A 21,824-nucleotide genomic window follows, 5' to 3' on the forward strand; every position below is an offset into this window, starting at 1 on the left:
TAAGATACCAGGACTCATATCTTTTGCTGAACAAGCTGTGTTTGGAGCTGATCTAAGAGCCACTGATGCAATTTATGACCTGGTAGCTGTGATATGTATTGTAGTTCAAGCTCTTGAATGGGTGGTGTTTGGGAGGGGTGGGTAGGAGTCTACAAGGCAAGCTTGCACTAATAGATCTTTCAATGTTTTTTGACTGCCCTGATCACAAACTAAACTGCTATAGGGTGGTTATTCTTTAAAGAAAAAGCTCTGATGTCCTATGCTTAAGTAATATTGGTTACTGTAAAACATTCTCAGAATTAAGAGAAAAAGGAAATCCCAGTTTCACTATAGTCAGGTTTACAGCATGGAAACAGGCCCTTCGGCCCAACTTGTCCATGTGCCCTTTTTCTTAAAACCCCTAAGCTAATCCCCAATTGCCTCATTTGGCCCATATACCTCTATCCCTATCTTAGCCATGCAACTGTCTAAATGCTTTTTAAAAGACAAAATTGTATTCCCCTCTACTATTACCTCTCGTAACTTGTTCCAGACATTCACCACTGTGGGGGAAAAAATTGCCCCTCTGGACGCTTTTGTACCTCTCCCCTCTCATCTTTAAACCTATGCCCTCTAGTTTTAGACTCCTCTACCTTTTGGAAAATATATTGACTATCTAGCTGGTCCACACCCCTCATTACTTTATAGCCCTCTATAAGATCACCCCTCAGCCTTCTATGCTCCAGAGAAAAAAGTCCCAGTCTATCCAGCCTCCCCTTTATAACTCAAACCATCAAGTCCTGCTAGCATCCTTGTAAATCTTTTCTGCACTCTTACTAGTTTAGTAATATCCTTTCTATAATAGGATGACCAGAACTGTAGACAGTATTCCAAGTGTGGCCTTACCAATGTCTTGTATGACTTCAAGATGACCCAACTCCTGTATTCAATGTAACTATAATACAATTCATTCTGTTAATGGTTAATGTCATAATTTTAGGTGCTCCTGATCTGTTTTATAGGAACAAATATAGCACAGGAATAGGCCCTTCGGCCCTCCAAGCCTTACTGATCATGTGTTCCTAACTAGACCATCCGTTTGTATCCTTCTATTCCCAGGCTGTTCATGTGGCTATCTAGATAAGTGTTAAATGATCCTAGTGTGTCTGCCTCAACCACCTTGCTTGGTAGTGCATTCCAGGCCCCCTCTACCTCTGTAAAATATGACCCCCACATATCTGTATTGAAGCTTGCCTCCCTTACGTTGAACTTGTGACCCCTTGTGTTTGTCATTTCTGACCTGGGGAAAAAGCTTCCAACTGTTCACCCTATCTATGCTCTTCATAATTTTATAAACTTTTATTAGGTCACCCCCACCCTCTGTCGTTCCAGGAAGAACAACCCTAGTATACTCAATCTCACCTCCATAGCTAATATCCTCCATACCAGGCAACATCCTGGTAAACCTTTCCTGCGCTTTCTCCAAAGCCTCCACATCCTTCTGGTAGTGTGGCGACCAGAAATGGACGAAGTATTCAAATGTGGTCTAACCAACATTCTATATAACTGCAACATCATATGCCAACTTTTATACTCTGTCCTGTCCAATAAAGGCAAGCATGCCAGATGCCTTCTTCACCACCTTTTTCCACCTGTGCTGCTACCTTTAAAGATCTGTGGACTTGCATACCCAGATCCCTCTGTCTATACTCCTGATGGTTCAGCCATTTATTGTATAGCTCCCCCCTGCATTAATTCTACCAAAATGCAGCACTTTGCATTTATCTGGATTAAATTCTATCTGCCATTTCTCCGCCCAATTTTCCAGCCTATCAATATTCTGCTGTATTCTGACAACGTTCATCACTATCTGTAACTCCAGCAATATTTGTGTCATCCGCAAACTTACTAATCAGATCACTACATCTTCTTCCAAATCATTTATATATAAATCTCAAACAGCAGGGGTCCCAGTACAGAGCCCTGCGGAACACCACTAGTCATGATGTGGATGTGAGTTTACTATCAAATAAATTGGTTGGACTAAAACCTGGTGTTGTCAGACTTTTTACTGTGAACACCACTAGTCACAGACCTCCAATCGGAAAAAGATCCCTCCACTGCTACCCTCTGGAACTGAGGCATTAAATCCTCTTTGCTTTTAGTTTCATTTTCATTGGTGAACAATAACATTGCTCCAAGCAAAAACTCCAGCGCCCACGCGCATTGCCTGGTCAACAAGTGAAAAGATGAGAGTGACGTGCCCACCAAGACAAACGGATGGTTTATGATGGATCAATTCACATTCATTTCTACCAGCCCCCATATATTGTTTTGTCAGATTAATAATTTGCAATTACTTTGTGGAGCTTATACATTATCACTGCAACATAAAATATTTAGTTGAAGTATTTTGAGAAATATTCAAAGAATTCAGTATGGGAATAGATGAAAGGTGCAAAATGAAACCAGCTACAGTTTTGCGTCAACTTGGTTAAATTAAATAACAATCCTTTATTTACATCTGGTTAGACCATAATGCATAAGAGCAGAAGTAGGCCATTTGGCCCATCAAGTCTGCTACACCACTCAATGAGATCATGACTAATCTGGTGTGATAATCCTCAAATCCGCTATCCCACCTTTATCCCCTTAACCCTTGATTTCATTCTAATTACAAATCTGCCTGTCTAAGCCTTGAACATACTTAATGGCTCAGCCTCTACAGTTCCCTGTAGTAAATAATTCTGCAGATTTTACAACCTTCTGAGAAAAGTATTTGTTTGATTCAGAACAGAACATTTTACCTATCCATTAATGGGACTGCTTACTTCCTCAACTGATGCTGAAATCCACACTAACGTTTTTCTTACTGGAATTGGGAGATGGCATTTACTGCCCTCAGTGATGGGGGTGACTTTGCTGTTGACCCCCCTCCCTTCGCCTATATCTGAATGGCACATAGTTTGGCTCCTAAAGAAGCTGACACAGGGCTCTCACCAGCTCTCCAGCCAGCATGGCAAGACCCCCTTCTCCTCCATTAAACCGAGGTCAAGTTCTCCAATGTCTGTCCTGCAAGCCTTCTATTTTTCATTCACCATGAATTCAGCTGTGCAAAATGCAACTGTCTCCATTCTGTTCCACAATAAACACTGCCCACCTTTCAACTTTGTAATTGCAAACTGACGTTTAATTCCCTGTTTCCCAATAGACTGAATTTAAAACCTTCATCCCTGTCTTTGGAACTATCTCTCACCTTGCATCTCTGTAACCTCTTCCAGCCTTTGTATTACCTTCCACACACCACAATCCTTTAAGCCTGGCTTTTTATTATCCCCCAATCCATATTCTCTATCAATCTTGGCAGAGCCTTCAGCTGTCTCAACCCTATTCTGTGAAATTCGCACCATAAATACTCCTGCCACTCTCCGCTTTTGAAAACATTCCTTTCAATCAAACATTCAATCATCTGCCCTAATCCCCTCCATGCTTGAATGTGTTATTTCATCTGTATAGGTTTATTTTCTCATTCCCTTCTGTAAAGCACAATTTGACATTTTCCAAGATGAGGTCACCATATAAGTGCAATTTGTTGTTGTGTTTGAACCATTGGCCTGTATTTTCTGTCAGGCCAGTGTCTGCCACCCTGGCATAGGTGTCAGGGGCAAACCCTCCCAATGGGCTGCTAATTGGCTTGAAGCAAGACCTGTCTCCATCTGGGGAAGAAGTCCTTTCCCCATGGGCTGTTGGCCAATCAAATGGCTAGTAGTTCTTTAATCCCAAGGAGCAGTGACCACTAGATTGATTGCCACTTGAGCTTGACGCAAAGGAGTAAATCCAATGGGGATGTGATGGGGCTTATTGCAAAATTCAGACAGATGGGCCCCCAGTGAAGAAGTACATTGCTGTGTGAACAGGCTATGGGATTGGAGGAACAACTTGGGGGAGACATCCTGCAATGGCCATAGGGGACCACTCTTTCCCTTGTCTGCCAACAGGTCAAGTAGTGAAAGTTACTGGCTTCGTACTTGGCATCGACCTCTAGCCGCCATATGTTAAATCCCAGCAACAGCAAGAAGAGGCCATTTAGTAGCCATTAATTGACCACTTAAGGTCACTTTGGGGAGGTGATGGCCTAGTGGTATTAATCACTGAACTATTAATCCACAAACTCAGCTAATGTTTTGGGGAGCCAGGTTCAAATGTCATGGCAGATGGTGGAACTTGAACTCAATAATAAAATCTGGAATCGAGAATCTACTAAAGACTATGAAACCATTGGCAATTGTTGGGAAAAACCCATCTGGTTCACTAATGTACTTTAGGGAAAGAAATCCTGTCCTTATCTGATCTGGCCTATGTGACTTCAGAGCCACAGCAATGTGGTTGACTCTCAGCTAGCCTCTGAAAGGGGCAGCTAGGGATGGGCAATAAATGCTGGCCAGTGACAGCTGTCTATGTTCCATGAATGAATTTTAAAAAAAACTTAAGACCCTCAAGTGTTCCACTGATAGGTGCGCCAGCTGACAACTCCGTCTCTCTTTTGGAGTTGTGGGGGATGTGGTGCAGGGAGTGCATAAAATTCAGCATTGTTAATTTTGCTGTGAAGAAGCATAAATTCCGTTATGTGAAAAGCTCAACTTGTGCTAGATAGAATTTGCATTTGTGATTCCTTGATCATTTTGTGGTGTTTTGGCTAATTTCAGGCGCTGAGAAAAAAACACAACCTGCCCGCACTTCAATGCCATGATCTTCTACTTAGACTGCAAAATAGCACCATGTCACGGCAATCCTCCTGATACGTGGTGCAGGCAGACTTGCAAATTTATGATAAATTGACCGTCATTAAATTTAGTAGGAAACAGATCAATTGTGGAAGACAACTATTCTGGTTTGAGCTTCTCTGCATTGTAGCCCAATATACATAGTCAATCACCACAGCTTTGCATGCAGCAACAGTTTTTTTCTTTTTATCTGTGCAAAATTATAATGTAGAAAGGTTAGAATATATTAATTTAAAATGGAGCATTGCCCTCATTGAAGCAGTTATCAAGAATTGAATGCTGTTTAATGTGAGCAGCCTGTCCCAGTGAAGTCAATCCCAGTGCATTGCGGTTTTAAAAGAAAGTTATTTTCCTTACAGCAAGTTAATCCTGAAAATAATTAATAATTCATTTTGTTAGGTTTATTTAGAATCAAATCCCTGCCATTTTCAGAGGGAGAATTAAAAGAATGCAATAATTTATTGACACTTCTCCCCCCAAGTAAGATGGGATTGAATGATTGAATATGTATAGTTTGTTAAATTGGAAAAAAGGTATTTTTGGGCAAAATTATGACTCTTTAGTGTGGCCCTTTTTTTGTTGGTGTGATGCACAGTAATCTGCACACTGCCTGTGTTACAGTGCTGGGGTAAATGTTTTCTTTAGGAGTTGAATCCCAGCATTTGAAGTAGAGGTGGAGTAAGCAAATAATAAAATTAGTTCAAATTCCATTTTAAGGCAAAAATCTCATGATTTTATGGCTTTGGCTGACACTGGTATGTGTTTTTTCATATATTTCTGGCTTGCTAAAGAAAAATCACCCTCGCTGGTAATAAAAATCTGCTTCTGAGATTTTATGTAAATAATTTGGATTGCTTATTCCAATATTTAATGTGACAGTTGCAGAAATGTCTAGCATTTTCTTTACTCTGCCTGTTATTATGTAATCTAATTCTTCATCAGTCTGACAACTGGTTTGATCCACAGGTCATTGTTCCAGCTGAGAATGTGACTGCTTCCCTTACAATTATCCTGTTTTTCCTCCCACCCCCCTTAAGGTAGTCTATCAAGATAAAGTATTAAATCTGCTTCAGCATAATCCAATTAGTCTCTCAAGACTTAGATTGTGAAGTCAATACAGATTCCATGGCTGAACCTGGCAAATATCTGTCAACGATCATTTCTACCGTTAGTCACTGAGTTGAGGCTTGTCATTTGCTTATCTTTTGCCGATTAGTCAAAATTGCAAAGATGTTTGGATTTGATGCCCTTTCCATAGAATCATAGAATCCCTACAGTGCAGAAGGAGGCCATTTGGCCCGTCAAGTCTGCACCAACCACAACCCTACTTAAGTCCTATCACTTTAACCTCACGTATTTACTCTGCTATTTCCTCTGGCACCATGACCATGCTAAATTGCCCAAATCAACCCCCTCCCACACATCTGTAGGAGAGAACTGGAGCACCTGGCGAAAACCCATGCAGACACGAGGAAAATGTGTGGTGTTTGCACAGTCAGTCACCCAAGGCCGAAATTGAAGCCAGGCCTCTGGTGCTGTGAAACAGCAATGTTAACCACTGGCATCCCCTTCCCTCCCTCCTATTTCTAACTTTAGAACTTGTAATTAATAGCAGTGGTGCAATAATGCTGCCTTCATTAATGAGATTTGAATATAGACATAAACTGGCTACTTTCTTATCATAAATGTCACTAATTTTCATGTCCAACAATATTTCTCTCTCTGACATTGTGCTTAACAACCTATAGGTTGTTCCCACAACCACACAGTGATACATACCAAATAAAGCCAGAACAAAATCATGAAACAAAACCATAACCAGCCATGTGGACTTATTTTACCACTGGATAAAATCAGCCAATTATGCAATTTAATTATAATTGCCAGCCCAATGAGACCAACTAAGCTGCAATAGTCCAATACTGCCTAATCAGAGATTGGCTAAAACTTGCAATTACTTTTCCTTTCCCTGATGGTAATTAGATCCAGACTTTCAGAAGGTCATTATGTTGGAAGATATTATTTATCTGCTCCACAGGCTTGTCTTGTATTATCCCTGATTCAACATTTAGTCATAATATAAGGAAAGGAAATGGGCCATTCTGAATGAGTGCTGAGCCAATATTTGAAGGATAATACATTTACTTAAGTAGCTGAGTTTGCTCAAGTTTGCACTATTAGAAAAGATGTATGCAAAAATCTATTTTTTTTTTGAAGCAGCTTCATAACTATTTGTAAGGGGGTAAGTTTATTGGTTGTACAATGATTTTATTTTTGCTATAATGCTTCATATACAGTGAAACAAAATATGTGCCTGGATCTGGATTTGTCATAGAAATCATTAGAAACCCTATAGTGCACAAGGAGGTTGTTTTGTCCATCAAGACTGCACCAACCATAACCCCAACCAACCCCTAATCCTGTATCCCTACTTATTTATCCTGCTAGTCCCCATGATATTAAGGGTCAATTTAGCATAGCAAAGCATACATATATTCAGCATAACCTAAACATCTTTAGACTGAGAGGAAACCAGAGCACCTAGAGGAAACCCATGCAGACATGAGGAGAATGTGCAAACTGCATATAGACAGTGGCCCAAGCTGAGAATCGAACCTGGGTTCCTGGCACACTGAGGCAGCAGTGCTAACCACTGTGTCACCATGCCGCCCATAATGTTACGTGAGCTATGACAGCTTAATAAAAATTTAAATTTTGGACTTCTGGAATACTAACTTCCTTTTCATAATTTAAAAAACCTCTCCAATCCATTGAGTCTGTCTATACTTCTCGTTGCTCAGGCAGCCAGCATAATCAAGGACCCCACTCACCTCAGACATGCTCTCTTACCTCCTTCTTCTTTTATCAGGAAAAAGACACAAGTTTGAGAGCAACTAACTGATGAATAGTTTCTTTTCTGCTGCCATCAGATTTTTGAATGGACTTACCATATGTTAAATTGATCTTTCTCTACACCCCAGCTATGACTGTAACACTACACTCCACAATGTCTCCTTTCCTCCTCCCCTATGTACTCTATGAATGGTATGCTCTGTCTGTATAGCACGCAAAAAAAAAGACTTCAGTGTATCCCAATACATGGGTTAGTAAAATCAAATTTTTAAAAAAACTTGTCACCAACAGACTTACACTCCATTCCCTTTGAGCCCTATGTAAAACTTTACCAAAGCCTTGTAGTAATAAAACCAATTGTGATTATTAACTAATAGTGGAAACTTACTAAGAAGCTGAATGCAACGTGGTAAAGACAAGGCATTGGGAATAGTCAGCAGGTCAGACAACAATGTTGATGTTTTAGGTCAGTGATGGTTCTGGCCTGAATATTTCCAATATTTTCTGTTTTTATTTGAGTTCTGGCATTTGAAGTATTTCGCTTTTGTGATACTGGTATGTAATGTTCCGTTTCAGTCAGCTTGCCAGTCAGCTATCATTTGTAATTCCAGTGATTGACACATTGGATCAACCATGTAGAGATTCTGTGGTGGAGCTGTGCTGATCAGTCATGTGCTGCTGGCTGGGGTATGATGGCAATAAATTCAGCAGATTACTTGTCTATATATAATCAAACAACGCCTTTATTTTAAAATAAGTCTGACTGACAAGAAAAAATGTGTAAATTGGGATAAGATTCCGTTCTCCATATGTATAGGTCTGAATAATAATTAATGATAGTGAAGGAATCATTAGGGTATATGGCCATAAGTGTATTGTCAGGTTGGAAAGTGTGTGCCTGGCCTGCCTTAGCAGATAACACTTATTAGGTAGATAAATACACTTGCACTTTTGATTAGCTGCGCTGCAGCTCTTTTGTTAAAATGCTTTTCTTTATTCATGAATAATAACTTACTACTTAATGCTTCAATGACTCCTGATTTAAGTGTTCTTGAGGGAACGTTACTTACGGGCCACATTTCAGAGTGTTTTATTGTTAAAATTTGGGCTCTGCATTGATGTAATTCTTCATATCTTCTCTTGCATCAAAATAGATGGTGGCTAGAAAAGTGCTCAGGTTCTGCTGATCAGCTGCAGATTGCACACCCCCTTCTCAATGCTCAGTCTCTGGGCCAAAATACAAAACAATTTAAACCAGAAGAAAATTGAACAGCAAACATGATCAGCTAAAGCTTTAAACAATGAAAATAAGAATCAAAATTAACTTCCTTAATTCAACGATACTGTATTTTCCTTTCTGTTTACAGGTTGTGGGCGTCACTGGCTAGGCCAGCAATTTATTGCATATCCCTAGTTGCCCTTCATTTTTAAAATTTTATTTAATGGTCTCACAACTGGACTTGCATTAATACCGCAATGAAGTTACTGTGAAAATTCCCTGGTCGCCACACCCTGGTGCCTGGTTTGGGTACATGGAGAGAGAATTTAGCATGGTCAATGCACTTAACCAGCATGTCTTTCTGACTGTGGGAGGAAACCAGAACACTCAGGAAGCCCATGCAGATATGGGGAGAACGTGCAGACTCTGCACAGACAGTGACCCAAGCCAGGAATCGAACACATGTCTCTGGCACTGAGGCAGCATTGCCAACCACTGTGCCAACAACTGCACTGAAAAGCGATGATGAGCTGCCTCCTTGAATTGTTGCTGTCCCTGAGGGGACCCACAGTGCAGTGGGGGAGAGAATTCCAGGATTCTGACTTAGTGATATATTTCCAAGTCAGGATAGCAAGTGACTTGTAGGGAACCTCCAGGTCAGTGTACTCAGGTATCTGCTACTCTTGTCCTTCTAGATGGAGGTGATCATGGGTTTGCAAGATGCTGTCTAAGGAATCTTGGTGAGTTCCTGCAGTGCATCTTGTAGGTGGTACTGCTGCCCAGTGTTGGAAGGATTGAATGTTTGTGGAATGGGTAGCAATCAAACGGGTTACTTTTATCTTTTGGTGTTGCAACTGAAATGACTTTCAATAAATGTTTGGTTTCTCACATTTGATCCACAGTCCGGCAGCATTGGTAAATATGCATCTGATGAACTGCATGTCTCTTAATACCTGCTCTGAATAATGCACTATCTAGTCCATCTCGATATGATTCGTTGCTGAAAGGGAACTGGTAGACTTTCCCATCCTTTTGTAATAGGGGTGTTTTTGGCGAAATGATTTTTACTATTTGCTTATTTCAGTGAAAATAACAGTCGTAGCATGCAAATGACACTCGTAACCTCATCACATGACGAGTTGAACTTGATGCCAAGAATATGGGTGTTCCCAGACGATCTGGAAGTGAGAATTGCCAAAATTAGCATTATTCCTCTCACTAACACGTACATACAAATACTATATTGCTTTAGATTTAAAGGTACAATTGAAAATGTTGCATTATTGGCTGTGTAGCATCAGCTTCTTTTCATTTTATGGAAGGATGTTAGAACTTAGAATCAGCAGCTCTCAAACTTCACTTGGGAATTGTGCCATATATTTAGCGAGGGAGTTGGGAATAAAAATATTACTGTTGGTCAAGGTAAGGGTAATACTGAATCATAGAAATGACAGCACAGTAAGAGCCCCCTCAGCTTGTGTCAGTGTTTAAATAGAGCTATTTGGCGACAGGAACATGTTCCACTTTTGGCTCATAGTGTCAGTGTCAAACTGCTGACACCCATAAAGTTGGATTTTGTCTGGCTGCAGAGTAAAGCCCCTTGGTCCCGGCTTCATCACTTTGTACCAACCCCAATATCTGATGATCATTCTATCTTTGGTGATGCAGATCTGATGTTCGTAGAATCATAGAATCCCTACAGTGCAGAACAAGCCATTTGGCACATTGAGTCTGCGCCAACTCTAAAGACAGACTATCTTATCCAAGCCTCTCCCTCACCCTGCTCCTACACGTTTCCCATGACTAATCCATCTAACCTATACTACTTTGGATGCTTGAGTGGATTGGCCATGCTAAATTTAACCCTTAACATGCCCATCTTTAGATGTGGGAGGAAAGTTGCATAGACCTGGAGGAACATGCAATCTCCACACAGACACTCGCCCAAGGCCGGAATTGAACCCAGGCCCCTGGAACTGAGGCAGCCGTGCTGGCCACCATGCCACCCTGTTTGTTTGAGTTTTTGTCCTGTTATTTATAAATCAACTAGGAGCTAAACTGAAACTGTCCAAATCATTTCATATGTGAGGCTAAAAGCCAGCAGATAAATTTGAATCTCATCAATTTGTATTCAACTCTGACTGTTAATCCTTCATAACAATGTGAAGCTGTGATCTCAATATTCACCTATGGGTGCAAAAGCACAAAAAAGAAAAAACAGTGGATTTGATTTTGATTATGCAGGAGGGTAATATCTTAAAGCACACATTTAATAGAGGTGTTCATAATTAATTGTGATTTTAATTGTTTATGAAAGTGACTTATAAAAGAGCTTTGAGCAATTGGGTGTGAATAATCTATGTCCAAATCATCTCTGGTGTGAGCTCACAGCAAAAAAAAATCTCGACTTGACTGGCATTGATTTTTACAAAGCTCTCAATTTTGTTAAGGAAGTCCTCAGGTGGCCATTGTGGGAAACTGAACAATATTGTGCTGATGTAGTTTGGTGCCTGGGGTGTTGACTGCTTTACTTTTGGCTAAGAAACATTTATTGAGACAAGGTGGAGGGCATTTGAACATCCTAAATTCCTTAGCAAATTCAGCCGGCTCTCATTATAACCATGAAAAACTGGTGGAATGCCTGTAAACTCAAACTGAGACCTGGATAGGCTAGTTTGTAAGTTTACACTCTTTGGCCTTGTAAGGGTCAGTGCTTTTTGCTCACTCCTTTACAAGTCCCAGGCAAGGCTTGGAAAGTGGAATTGATGCATTTGAGAGTTTGAGCAGAGTGCACTCAATGAGAATATGTGTACTTGGTTTCTTAAGTGAATGTGGAGGACAAGCTTGAGAAGCCACCTTTATTTCCGCAGACTTAATTATGTGAAATTTTTGTAAAAAGTCCAATGGAGACTGAAAAAAAGCTGGTTTGAGGGTTGACAGCAAGGTATCAGAAATGTGTCCATAATGTTGTCGTGTGTTGTATTACACACCTGCTTTCCCCATTTTTAATTAAGGTATGTCTCTTTTTAGCACTAACTATTCCAATGCTTGGATGTCACAATGGGGGCAGTACAATTACCAGGGTCAGAGCCCAAGCATTATCAGTCCTTCCATTTTTATCATATAATCACAATCAGGGAAAGTCTAACAATAGCTTCTCTCCCACGAGCTGTGACATTTGCCTCTAAACTTCTAAGAATTTATATTTGACTGGTATTTCTTCCTCACTTACACAACACCCATTCATAACATTTGTAAACATGGGTGCAGCATTCCCATGTATGGTGGTGACATCCTGCTCCACCTCTCTGCCACTGATTCACTTGCCTGGTACTATCAGACAGTTATCAGACATGTGACCTGCATTTAGTTTACCTAAATATTGACCCTGTATATACCTGCTGTGAACTGGTATATTTCACTAAAATTTTGCTCCAAAGTTCTACATCATAAAGACAGTCTAGTTTTACCTCCATTACCTGTTTCCACCTCACCTTAACCTGCCAAAGATTGAAATCCTCATCTATGCGTTTGTCATCTCCACACTGTCCATATTCCAATGTCCTCTTGGCATTCCTTCCTTCCAAGATCTGTGAACTTTTGTCCCATGCTGTTGTATCCTACTCTACATCACATTTTATTTGTCTATCACCTCTGTCATTTCTGACCTACATTGGCTTTTGCTGTAATATGCCTTTAAGGGATATCAACATGATATTATAAGGAATGTGTATCCAGTTTTTTTCATTCTGCTTTAAGCAGAGCACACATACACAGCTGTCTTCAAGCTTTATACCCAAATATAATTGTTTTCATGTGCCTAGTCTTAATAAATGAACTCTCAATGTGCTTCCCAGTTGTATAGAATGATTTGGTACTTTGTCTGCTACAGTAAATAAACTCAAGGTTCTGTATCATTATACCATGTCTTTTGGTACCCCAGTGTAGCAAATTGGTTTAAATCAGAAGCATGATATTTTTAATGCATAGCTTCATCTCTCCTCGCCACAATAATCTCCCCCGTCTCAAATTCTTTCCAGGAAACTGCCATTCCTCAAACTTTTTTGCTTTGTGCACCCACCTCCCCGTTTAGCGCACACATGTCACCAAACAACAGCATTTGAAGAGTCATGGACAGCCATCCATCAACATTGCTGAGGCTTGCAGGGTGGCATCCAATAAGAGTAATGGGCTTGAGAAAACTTCTCCATAGGAAGAATGGAATAGATTGACGCTTGCGTAAGAAATGAAGTCAAAGCAAACATTGTGTTTTGACATAGCCTCTGTTACATTTGGCACCTTGATCTGTGGTGTGGATTAATGGCAGCCTGAGTCTGTGTTGTCAAAATGCCGTTGACATAGAAGTTGGCACAATGGTTTTACTGTTCTTTGCAGGGTTAAATGAGTGAAGAAGGATGTAACAAGGGTTGTTACTGCAGAGGGGATTTGTGTATGTTTTCAGGGCAAGGAAATGAGCAGGTCACTGGGATTGCTATGCAATTAACTCATCCCTGGCATCATTGTGAGGCACGGAGGAAACTCTCCTTCACCTTCACTTTGGTCTTCCTTGTTTGATTAAGGTTATGGCAGATGTGTCTCCTCCCAAGGCATGCCTCCCTGCCTGATAAGGTTCTGTAGGATCAAAGCAGCCGGCTGTCACATTGCTGGAGCTGTCAAATGTTAAGTGAATAGTTGAGGAGACAATAGGATAGAAGCAATCTGGCATTTGAGTGGGAACCTTACACAAACCAGTATTATTCTGTTCCAGTGATCAGAGATGAGCTGTATGTTGTGTGTGTGATAGCCATTTCTATTTACAAAGACAGCTGCTTCATCCTCATTGCAACATGCATGCAGTCTGTGATTTTATTTGGACCCAATATATGCTAGCTACAGCTGCAAATCCATGAGCTCTCTCCTGTCATGGACAACTTATTCATTTTCAAATAAGTTCATTTTTATTAGTGTCACCCAAGTGGGCTCACATTTAACACTGCAATGAAGTTACTGTGAAAATTCCTTCGTCGCCATATTCCAGCACCTGTTTGGGTACACAGAGGGAGAATTTAGCATAGCCAATGCATCTAGCCAGCATGTCTTTTGGACTATGGGAGGCAACCAGAGCATTCGAAGGAAACTCGAGCAGATACAGGGAGGACGTGCAGATTCCACACAGGCAGCGACCCCAGCTGGGAATCGAACCCAGGTCCCTGGCGCTGTGAAGCAGCAGTGCTAACCACTGTGCCACCAGGGCACTGGATACCTGCTTAAGGCCTTTGTTTACTGTAGATTGGGATGTGTAGATAGCCTGCTTTAACATCCTGCAATGAGCCAGTTGGTGGGAACAGAGTGGTGCCAGTTGAAACGATTTTAGTCGTTCTAATAAGCAAAAAATCATGCTAGTAATAATAGCTGCAGTGGATTTTTGCACCTGTTACAACTGTTACTGTATTAAATATATTTCACATCTTTTCAAACCTGTTGCCAACCATGGATTAAACTTAATTGTTAACGTTGAGTGAATATGTGTGGTTTCCAGTAACTGCTTCAAGTAGTTCTGTTGAGATTTTAGTTGCAGTTACTAACTGAGCTGAGATTCACTAACCCCTGGTATTTCCAGGTGTGAAGTGAGCACTCCGGTTTGTTTGCATTGAGAAAATCATTGACAACATGCAGAGCATTTTTTTTAAAAAAAACGACAGTGTGCCTTTGTATGGTATGGGTAGCAATATACTCTCACCTGTATTTCAGCTGGCAGTAAAGAGATGGTTCCAAATGAATGTCATGAAAGATGCAATTTAAATTGATTTGAAGGGAGTCAAGGTGGATAGACAGGAAAATTGAGTCAAAGTCACAATTGAATCAACTATGATCTTATTAAATGGTAGAGCAGGCTTGAGGGCTGAATGACTTACTCCTGCTCCGAATTCATCTGTTCAAATGAGAATGTTGTTCATGTAATTTCTTTTCAGAAATGTGTATTTTTTTTTTGGAAACTTGTAAGATGGTCTTTTCTTCAATATCCATCTCTTACTCATTAAAATATCACCTGAAAAACAATGCTGGTCCTTTATTACCCTGATTTTTGAATTTATGAAATGGGCCTGAAATTGACGAGTAGGAAACAGGCATCTATCCTCGAACTTGGAGGAATTCAATATTTGAAACTGTGCTTCTAGTTTCCTTTCAAGGAAGCTGACAGCTCATCAGTAATACCTGGAGATTTTTTTTTGAAACAGCCTGGTAAATAAATGGTCAACCTTCTGAGGTATTCAGGATTTCAAAATACTCCAAGAAAGGCAGCCATGGAATGAAATTAGTTGATTTATTCACTTGTGGCACACTGGCATCACTGGCTGGACAGTATTTTATTGCCCATCCCTAGTTGCCCTTAGAGGGCAGTTGAGAGTCAACCACATTGCTGTGGCTCTGGAGTTGCATCTAGGCCAGGCCAGGAAAGGACAGCAGCTTTCCTTCCTTAAAGAACACCAATGAACCAATTGGGTTTTGCCGACATTGATAATGGTTTCGTGGTCTTCAGTAGATTCTTAATTCCATAATTTTTTTGAGCTCAAATTCCAATATCTGCTGTGGCAGGATTCAAATCCAGATCCCCAGAACACTAGCTGAGTTTCTGGATTAATAATAAAACGATAATACCACTAGGCCATCACCTTCTTCCTCCCCCCCCCTCCCTATTCTATCCTGCATATTACTGATTTTAAAATCTACTTTGGTGTCAATCCAAATGCTACACAAAGCCCTCGTTCATAACCTTTTGGGTATTACAATTTAGAGCAGAATAAAAATGAGATTTTACAATGTGCGTGCCACAAAGATAGACTGGATCATTACAATCTGTCTGCACAGGCTTAATGTGAATAGATTTGGGAGTCCTACGGTTAGAAACTGATCAATAAACTGTTAATTATGATATTAACATTTTTGAAAGTTTTAATGCCAGATGATGGAAGAAAGTAATTGGTATCAAAATTCAATAAGATATTCAGTTTCTCATATATTGCCAGTAAAGGAACTACTTTAATTTTTGACATCCTGGATGGGTTTTTGTGGCCTCATGCAATCTGAGACCAGAAAATCCCACCCAAGGTCAATTCCTGTGGTGGGCGGGGCAGTAGAATGTCTAAGATGTATCAGTACAAAGTAATTTTGATCATGTGGAAAGTAGTTTGGAATACTAGCACAGACCTATAAAGTATTTGCAGCCAAATTATTTTCTTTATTGCTACTTTTTCAAATATAGGAATTATTTTCTTTTGTCAAAGATTTTTCCCAGAATGAATACTCACTCTGGAAAAGGTACAATAAGCTGCTCAGGAATATAAATAGAAAATTTGTCCAATTTTGATGTCAGCTCACAGGTAAATGGAACTTGAGGGAAGAAGATTCTCGTGGATTCCTGCTAAACCCTGTCTTTGTCAATGATGTCAATTGAGACTTTGAACAGCGTATTTTCCAACTCTCTTCTTTTGAAAACGCCCAGAGTGTGAATGTGATAGTAATACATTGGCTCAGTATTATTTGAGGAATAAGCACTCTATCCTTTCTTATTAAAGGAAACAGCTTCCTATAGCCACCAATTTTGTTCCATGACAAAGTCCTTGTCCTTGTTTAGAATTCAAGTTTTCCAGCATAATTTCTTCCTAGTGTACATCCGTACAGCTTCATCTCCATTTGAAGGTATATAGACAACATGTTACCCTGCCCCCCCCCCCCCCCCCGTCCCCCCAAACCCCCCACCATGTGTTCTGAGGTAGGGAAGCATGAAATTTCATGTATGGTTGCTGTCCAGGCTTATAACCACCCTGGCCTGGTTACGATTTTACGTTGGGGTGGCAAGGCTTTGGATGGGAAGTTCATACTTTCCCCAGTTAAGGCCCATAAGTGGCCACTATATGGCCTTCCCGCTCAGTCTCAATTTTCAGGCTAGTAAGTGGATGATGATTTGGCCGGATTTGTTTGGGGGGGGGGGGGGGAGGGGGTGGTGGTTTGGAAATAAAACAAAACAAAGTTCGATCTTGGGGTGGAAGGGGGTCTCTTCTGAATCAGGGCACCCTGCCCTTAAGGCCTGGTGACTTTGTGATAAAGCACCAGGACGGCTGGAGTCTCCATCGACTCTTTGGATCCTAAAAATTCAAGCCTGAGGTGTTATCCTTTTCTTTTATAGGATTAATGCTGACAGGTTATTTTAATTCACCTGACCACTTTGTAGATCTATTTTGTTCGTATCTACTGAACTTTCATTTTTAGCACAAAAAGCTTTTGAAGAGCAAGCTGCCTCAAGAATTGAACCTGCCACTTTGCAGCACTTAACCAATTCCATCATCTCATCCACCTTTTCCATGAACCAATACCATCTCTCCTCCCCTCTCTTGCCATAAATATGTGTGCTTGTGTACTCACCATTATGGAAGCTGCAGTACAAGGAAAAAGCAGCACTGTAAAACTAACTATTTGCCATCACTTTCATTTCAAGCAATGTTAATGAATTAGCTTGGGCTGATCGGGCAGTACAGGCCAGGAATTTCTAGCCCCATCATGATGGGACACATTGCAAGAGATTTGGCGGCCCTGCCAAAAGTCCATTGAATTTCAGCAGGACTGGTTGAGCCTAGCAGTGGGGAGTGGGACCACAAAATCCCACCCATAGCGAGGCTTCGAGCAATGATTAGGAAGCAATACTGGTGGGCTGCATTGTCAGCTTTTTTTTTTAAGTCGTTCGTGGGACATGGGTATCACTGGCTGTCCAGCATTTATTGCCCATCTCCATTTGCCCTTGAGGGTGATGGCGAGCTGCCTTCATGAATCGCTGCAGTCCGTGGTCTGTGGCTTGTCCAGGGTGGAGGCCTAGACGTTAATGGTACAACGATAATGTCAAAACCATGTTGAAGAGTCCTTGCCTCCTTGTATACTAGTACAAATGTTGTCTGTGTACTTAAAGGAGATCCAGGATGCTAAGACCCAAGACGAGATTGTCCAGTCCCACCAAAAGTCACTGGATTTTTGGCTGGATGGCCAAATCTCCTGCAATGGGTCCCACTACAACAGGGCCAGTGAATCCTGGCTCTAGTCTCAGCATTAACCTTTGCAATATTGGCCTGCTATGACAGACACACCCTCGACAGTGACAAATAGCTTAATGATTGTGAATGTGAAAGTTTTGCATACCTGCTGTCATTACTGTTCTGATTCTATTTCATAGCATGATAGATAATCTTTCAGGCTCCAAACATTTCATCAATGGAGTAGTACTTTTAAAGTGGCTGACTATAAAACTCTTGTGCTGAGATTGCCAGAGTTTGTGGTCTGTAGGGAGGGAACTACTTGGTGTGAGGTCCATCTTGGATACATTCCTGGTGCGCGCCTGCATCTTGTAGTCAAAAGTGATGCTATCTACTGATTCCTTAAGACTTCCAAGGGCCCCTTTCTCAAAACCTCAGTCTCAACATGTCCTCATATTTCTTTCTCCAAAGAAAATAATATTTCCTTTAGAATTAGTGTTTCCAAGGCGTGTGGCTTGTAATAGAACCCATATTCACCATTCTGGCTGTCACTTTGCCCCATCTCCCTTAGCACGGTGGATTCCACTGGTGTGTTGGGTTGTTGTCGAGTCTAAAGGATCCTGCGGCATTTTCAAGTGAACGCCTTGCTTTTTCCTTCAAAGGGCAAGGAGACGTCTCCTTTTGTTTTAGGAAGACTTTCTGCTGTCCTCTGCCAGATTTAGAGTGGGACACCAGTGAAACCCAGAGGAATTTTGGTTTGACTTTGAACAAAATCATCATTTTTTTTTTGATGGACCAACAGCTGCAGGAATATGTGTTCTTACCATGGATTTAACAAGGTTAAATTGACCTGTTTTGCTTTTTATTGATGAGTGGAAATGCTCAGGTTCTCATTAAACACAGAAAATTGATCTGCTTCTACTTTCTCTGACATCTGATCGCTTAGTTTTGTTGCTAAGATTATCACTGATGTTGGGGTTGTGTTGTTTAGGCATCTAACGATATATAATTAATGTAGAATTTACATTAAAAATTAAAAGAATCTGAATGGATTGCTTTTTTTTTGCTCCTTATGGAAGAGTAGAGGTGAATTTGTCCATTTGCCCCTCAATGCCAAATGTGATTATGTGCAAATCAATTGTCTAATGCCTTTTATTTGTTCTGTTGGTTAACAATCGATCTGAAATCAAATGGAGACCAAATGAATTTGGCTGTATGGGCAGTGAGCTTGGATGGAATTTTCCAGTCCCATCCAGAAATTCCTCCTGACGTCAATGGGCCATTTGCCAGACTCTTAAATTTTCCGTTCTGCCTGTGGTGATTTCCCCCATGTTCCGAGGATGAATTTTATATTGAGAGGTCTTGATATTTGAAAAAGAACTTTTAAAGCTTATATTCATTGTAAATGCATGAATCCAAAGATGTGCAAGTTAACTGGATTGGCCATCCTAAATTGCCCCTTAGTGTCCCAAGGAAGTGTGGGTTAGTTGAATTAGTAGGTTAAAGATGTAGGACTATAGGAATAGAGCCTGGTGGATTGCTCAGAGTTGATGCAGACTTGATGGGCCAAATAGAATCCCTACAATGCAGAAGGGAGCTATGAATTTATGATTCCCTATTTGGCAGAGTATTGTTCATTTGCCTGTTAATGTTAAACCGATGTACTTAATCTATAACATGAAACATAGGACAATATTGGAGGTGATTGGGCCTCAGCCGTTGGTTGGATACCTGGTGACAGCCCTGTGTCACCACCTTTTTGAGAAGGCCTACCGTATTAAGTGCCATTAGGCAATTAACTGGACAATAGAGGGCCTTCCCAAGGACTGCAGGGGCAGAGGTCCCATTCACCGAGAGCTGCTAGCCAATTAGAGGTGGGTGACTCGCTGAGTGGTAGCACTCCTGGGTGGCTGTTGTCTACTCCTAGTGCAAGACTGACCTGAGGTCGATGACCATCACTGGATCCTGATGACCGGACAATGAGGGCGGGAGGGGATTGTAATGCAGGCTGAGGGGTCAGCAATAAGGGCAGATCCCTCGATCAGTCAGTGCCTTTAAACAAAAAAATCCCCTGGAATCCCGCAAGTGACCCCAACAGGTTTTGCTTGTCATGTTTCCCTATGGCAAGCTTGCTGCTATGTTAATACCAGAGGCGTTGGGATGAGGCCCTAAGTGTTCATTAATTGTCCATTCAAAGGCTTCATACTTCCTGGTAGGGTGGGAAGGCTGCCTGTCAACCTATCTGCCATGGACTTCGCAGCGGGAAGGCAGTTGCACACCCACCAGCCACACTCCCACCTGACTAAATACCCCACCATCAAACTTGCCTTCAGGAGGACATTAAATTCCACCCATTGTCAAATAGAGGGTGTATACTTCCAAAATCTCCCTAACTTTGGTGTGTGAATGACATTTTCCAGTAAGCTGGAAAAAAACACATTTTTGCACTCATATTCATTACAAGTTTAAAGATTCTGGCACTGTACAAGACAGTAGCTCTATAACTAATTGTGAGAGTAGGCATGAATTTATTCTATGTGACATACTGGCTGAAATTTTCCACTCTTGCTTGCTGAAAGCGAATGGCGTTTTGGCTGAAATGCCAAATTTTATGTTCATGCTTGAAACTTGTCCTGCCACAGATGAAACCAGAGAATCCCGCAAATACTTATTGTCATTAGGTACAGGTTTGGGGCAGCATGGTGGCACAGTAGTTAGCACTGTTGCCTCATAGCACCAGGGACCAGTGTTTGTTTCCCATCTTGAGTTACTGTTTGAGTGGAGTTTGGGCATTCTCCCTGTATCTGCATGGGTTTCCTCGCACAGTCCAAAGGTGTGCAGGTTAGGTTGATTGGACATGCTAAATTGCTCCTTAGTATCAGGGGGACTAGCTAGGGTAAATGAGGATTGGGCCTGGGTGGGATTGTTGTCAGTGCGGACTCGAGCCGAAAGGCCTCCTGTACTATAGGATTGTATGATTCTGTGAAGCTAAATTGGTGGTATCAAAGGAATACTAACTAACTAAATAGTGGGTTTGGGATATCTCTGATATCTAGCAGTATGTATATTGTACAGGATACTGTATATGTAAATAGTTCATTTAAATTCTCAGGGATGCAATGCTAGTTACTTCACAACAATTACAAATGCACATGTATTACTAGTTTTTAATCACAAATATAGCTAATTGTTACCAGTGAGCGCTCTCAATATTTAAGCAGCAAAGGCAGGGTAAAATAATTATATTGGGAGAAATTCAGCAGGAAGTAAAACATCGCAGAAACACATTTACCCATTGTGTTGCAGATAAAAACATCAATTTTTTTTTAATAATGCATCATCCTTTTAGCAATGTACAGCACAGAAGTTGGCTAGTTGTTCCACTTTATCTGCCTGTTGTAACAACGTGAAACTAATCTTCCTATCTTACACGGTTCATATATCCGCCTATCATCCCTGCTTCAAATTCTGATTGTTTTCCCTTTTAAAATATGGTCTCCTCAAACTCAAGTACTCCCTCTGTGCAAAGAAACTTCATCCTAACATCGGTACCTTAGTCACAGTTTCAGATTGATGATTCCTTTTGTACTAACCTCCCAGTGGGAGAAAATGGTCTTTCCCTCTTTGCCCTACCTTACCCCTTCATCATTTTAAATCTCCTTTTTTCTCTGTTCCAGTGTAAATATTTCCAATATATCAAGTTGCTCTTCAATGCTATAATTTCTCAACCCTGATATTATTTTGTCATCCCATTATAGATTATGCAGTGTGGATTATTTATGATAGGTTATGTCTGATGGATTTTACATAATAGGCCATTGATGATAGATGATATTTGGATTATGTGTGATAAATTTATATGTAGTTGTTTGTCTACTTTGGTATTGAACAGGGAGAGTCAAATCTAAGTGTCGTTTTCAGGCAAAGAATTTTAGAGGGGAAGAAATAGTTCAGACTCGTAATTCT

The 21,824-nt window shown here is 40.8% G+C and overlaps 1 protein-coding gene across 3 annotated transcripts in view; it reads left to right on the plus strand.

The window, feature by feature from the left end:
* The window catches only part of LOC145353929 (extracellular sulfatase Sulf-2-like), a 318,430-nt gene that overhangs the window by 25,530 nt on the left and 271,076 nt on the right, over positions 1–21,824 (plus strand). The gene's annotated exons all lie outside the window — the stretch shown is intronic.

This window comes from Carcharhinus amblyrhynchos, chromosome 16 (genome assembly GCF_965287045.1).
Source record: "Carcharhinus amblyrhynchos chromosome 16, sCarAmb.v2.hapA, whole genome shotgun sequence".
NCBI classification, from domain to species: domain Eukaryota; kingdom Metazoa; phylum Chordata; class Chondrichthyes; order Carcharhiniformes; family Carcharhinidae; genus Carcharhinus; species Carcharhinus amblyrhynchos.